The sequence below is a fragment of the Cibotium barometz genome, chromosome 7 (assembly GCF_041138505.1).
Source record: "Cibotium barometz isolate CiBa-2024 chromosome 7, ASM4113850v1, whole genome shotgun sequence".
Classification (NCBI taxonomy): domain Eukaryota; kingdom Viridiplantae; phylum Streptophyta; class Polypodiopsida; order Cyatheales; family Cibotiaceae; genus Cibotium; species Cibotium barometz.
The window spans coordinates 37,662,874-37,667,413 of record NC_141052.1 but is presented as its reverse complement, the minus strand read 5'-3'; the positions used below and the strand labels follow the sequence as shown (position 1 = coordinate 37,667,413).

General features: G+C 40.5%; 1 long non-coding RNA gene across 1 annotated transcript; it reads right to left on the bottom strand.

Moving 5' to 3' along the window:
* Positions 1-3,286: 3,286 nt before the first annotated feature.
* LOC147636957 (uncharacterized) lies at positions 3,287-3,912 on the bottom strand. The gene is made up of 2 exons (XR_015266137.1): positions 3,853-3,912; positions 3,287-3,730 (listed from the first exon to the last, which is right to left on the bottom strand). It is a non-coding gene; the product is annotated as an uncharacterized LOC147636957 (long non-coding RNA).
* Positions 3,913-4,540: the final 628 nt, after the last annotated feature.

Sequence of the window (4,540 nt, the reverse complement as noted above, 5' to 3'; positions counted from 1 at the left end):
CAAGCAATGGTGTTACTAAAAAGTTTTTAGATGTTCTCTATATACTTGAGATCAAGAGGAATCTAACCTATATCATGGCTATCACTTTAAAGACCCTCCCACTCAAAAATAGATAGTATCAGTTATTTCCTATTTTTTTCATTTATGCCATAAATAGAATTTTAACTAGGAAACAAGCTATAAAAATTCGTAAGCTAAGCATTATGATGGGTCATGATGATAATTTTTTATTTTGAGAATATAATTATAGTTATTTTCTAGAAATTATAAATTTGGAACATGAGAATTTTTATTGGGTAATAAGCTAGAATAAATCTTAAGTTGAGAATTTTCGAGGGTCATGTGGTGAGAATTCTTGAATTCAAGCCGAACAAGGTGTGCAATACATTTACCAGAGATAAATAATAATAAAAATTTAGGAGTTAGAGAAAAAACCTCGAAGATGCGATGGTAAAGATGCATGTGTCGAAGATGCATGTGTCGAAGATAAGGATGGTCCTGTTTGCACACCAAATGCTACTTTTTCCACGAAGAATACCCAAAATCAAACAAAAATAGTTTGAAGTGACAACCCCCCCCGGGAAGCATGTGGCAGTGAACAAGCCTCGAAATGCACCCAAAATGCACTCTAAAACTCTGTTAAAGTAGTTAACAAAACATTGTAGGGCATACCTTCTCCACCTAAGAGGATAGCTCAATCTAATACAATCAAAATAGAAACTCCACGATCAAAAGGGGGTGAGATCCAAGAGAACCTGCTCTGCTACTAATTGTTGGAGTGGAGATCAAAGTAGCAACACACATAGATGCAGGAAGCAAGAAGAGATAGATAGAAGCATAACACTTAAAGTAGATTGATGAGAATGAGTGAAGTACACGTGAAGTAACATGATAAGATCACTTACACACACTCATAAGACTGTATATATATGGGCAAGGGAAAAAACCTCTGAAAGAGGAAAAAAATACCCTCGCCCATTATTAGCCTACGTCACATCACTACCATATAAATGGCTAGATTTTCCTCAAAAATAACCTAATTACTACCACATCATACCATTATTAAGTCTTCTACTAAGCTTTCCATCAATTCTCGTGTTGAGTATCCCATTGAATGTTTTGTTAAGTCTCCTATCAAGTCACTATTGAGTCTCCTATCAAGTCACTATTGAATCTTTTGTTAAGTCTCCTATCAAGTTACTATTGAGTCTCCTACCAAGTAAATCTTTTGAGAACGTGTATTTTTGGCTAGTAGTTTCTAGTGAGCGATTGCCAAAAGTGGTGAGTGGTTTTACAATATTACTTGCTCTCTCTCTCTCTCTCTCTCTCTCTCTCTCTCTCTCTCTCTCTCTCTCTCTCTCTCTCTCCATCACATACATACATACACAAAATACACACATGCATGCATGCATACATACACATCCTCTCTCTCCAAAATTCTCTCTCTCTCTCTCTCTCTCTCTCTCTCTCTCTCTCTCTCTCTCTCTCTCTCCACACAGATACATTTAAAAAAGAGAGAGAAAAAGAACACACCTTAAAACCTACCCACACCAACAAACACCCCCTCAACACACACATATTCTCTCTCTACACACACACACACACTCTGTCTCTCTCTCTCTCTCTCTCTCCATGCACACAACTCTCTCTCTCTCTCTCTCTCTCAAAACACACACATTCTTTCTCTCACATTGGGGGAAGTCACGTGGCCCTTTTTTTCTCTCTTTTTTGAACGGCCATTCTATGTGGCATTTTTAAAGAGAAAAATATCAATTATTTTTTGATTTTTTTTGAAAAAAGTGCCACGTAGGATGTCAATGGATGGCCATCCTATGTGGCATTTGAAAAAAAAAACCACGTAGGATGACCGATGATGCACGGCCATCCTACATGGCACTTTTTTTCCCCTAAATTTTGCTGCTTCAAATCATTTCTCTCTCTCCACACACACACATACACCGCGTTCTCTCTCTCTCTCTCTCTCTCTCTCTCTCTCTCTCTCTCTCTCTCTCTCTCTCACACACACACACACACACACAAGCGCACGTGCGTGCGCACACACACATACACACACACACATTGTCTCCCTCTCTTTCTCAACACACACACACACCCCTTCTCTCTTTGTAGACACACACGCCCCCTTCTCTCTGTGTAGACACACACACACCCCATCCCACCATGTACCATCAATCCTGGTATTACCATGCACAAGTGTGACCTACTCCATGAGGGTCTTAGCCATTACCACCCATGGCTCTTAGCCATTACCACCCATTACCACCCATGGCTCTTGAAATATACACATATTTTATAATAACGGCCATCTCCTAGCGACCATATGTAATCTGACATCTAATAGGGCTGCCGCTCCACTCCTCTTTGGAGTAGTAACATGTTCCCAAGAAATCCACGTCTTCCCTGGCTTATTTCCTGCTCTTTTCCATAGCATAAATCGAATTGGCTATTGTATCTAATGCAAAGCTTTGCCCATCCATGTGGCAACAATAAAGGCAAGAAAAAAGATATCATGCTAATCATAATGGATTGTGCCACTTTGAGCTAAACATGCAAAGGCCAACCCTGAGATTTCCAATATTTCCAATACACAAACTTATCATTTATCCTTGTAGAAATCCATGCCAACAAAGCCTGTGAATCAACATCAACTCCAATTGGATAACCCAAGTGGCGTGTGACTCTCTTTTGTATAATCAGCCCATTCGTATAATCGGCCCATTCCATCCCAAACCAAGCAAATCGCTCTCGGTATAGCTTATTAGAGCAGATTTCTGCATATTAATGCATAACCCTAAAGCAAGACCAAAAGTATCCCAAACAACCATAGCCTTCTGAACATTATCTCTTTGAGCCTTAAGGAACATGAAAGAATCATGCTAATGCCTTGCTGATCATCTGCTCTCCGCTTGGAAGTGTAAGTCCTACAACTTCACCACCCCCCACTACCTTATCCAGTCGAGATAAGATTGGATGTGTAACAGTTGCAAACAAGAAAGGGCTAAGTGGGCATCCCTACCTAACCGATCTCGTTAAATGAATGGGCTCAGTCACCCCACCATTAATCATAAGCCTAGCTACTGCATGTTGGCTAATAGTATAAATCAAAGAAGACATGCGAGGGCCAAATCCCATAGCCTGCATACGCTATGAAATAAAAGACCAACTAACCTGACCATAAGCCTTTTCAATATCCAGTTGAATCATAACCACCTCTTGCTTCCTCGAAGCCCTTGCATAATCAATTCCAATTTATACATTTAGTATATTATGCAAAATATTCTCACCTTTAATAAATCCATATTGACTTGGATGAATCAAAGTAAGAAGAAAACACTGCAACCTGTTGGCCACAAGACCTTTGAAAATATCTTATACATGGGCCCCATCAATGTGATTGGTCTCCATTGACGTAGATTATAACTGGGGATTGACAAACATACTCTCTCTCTCTCTCTCAAACTCTCGTTTGACACATCTCTATCACTTCAGCCAGCCTAAAACCCTAGTCGCTCCCCCCTTGGGCATAGCCTACCGCCCTCTAACCCATCTCGGCACTTGCCAGAGCCCACCCCATCTCAAAGCTTTCCCCCCTCCTCTGTCTAGAGCTCAGCACTATCATTTAATTGAGATCATCAACAATGTTTGCCCCTTCCTCTCTCGATCAACAAGAGCACATCCCACGTAGTAGCTTGACCTCATCATCTCCACGCTAAAAAAACACAACACCTCATCTAGATTAGTTAATTCAGCTCCAACTAGAACAGAGGCGGCTCAGCAAAGCAATAACAACATAGTGGAGGTGGTTCACAGGGTGGAGGTAGCTTGTCTCACCTTAGCCAATTCAGCTCCATCCATGCTAAAAACACAGCAGCTCATCTCGCCTTAGTTTATCATGAAAGGTCAAGAAAAGGTTTAAAAATGGAAATTAAAGCTGCAAAAGAGGAGCTAAGATCAATCAAGGACAATATGCAAGAAGATTGGAAAGGTGATGTCATCTCAACAATCAAAGAGAATAAGCTTCGAGAAGAGACGATTGGGTGGCTTACCTGAAGTATGGGACGACGTGGATGTAGCGGAAGAAGGAGAAAAAGGTCACTATATATTTGGTAGTGAGTTAATGACGAGGAGAGTGAGTAGCGTTTTACAAATTAATATAAGATCTCCTTGGAAAATTGTGGCCAAGCGAAAAATGGCAATTTTGATGTTCTACTCAAAGAGAGACAAAGTGGGAATTCTATGATAGTCTAGAGAACGTAAAGGTACAAATCTTTGGATTATCAAGGAGTTAACTCCTCGGCAACTCAACGCCAAGAGATCTTAAAGGTACAAAGCTTTGGATTGCGTAGGAGTTAACTCCTACGCAACTCAAAGCCAAGAAAGTAGAACTTGCACAAGTTCAACAAGCATGCGAGGGCAATCTACCGTGAAGGGAGGAGCGGGCCGTGCATGAAGAATACCACACATAGAAAGCCACATAGGATTTTTTTCCTTCTCCAACTCAAAAATCACAAGAACATTC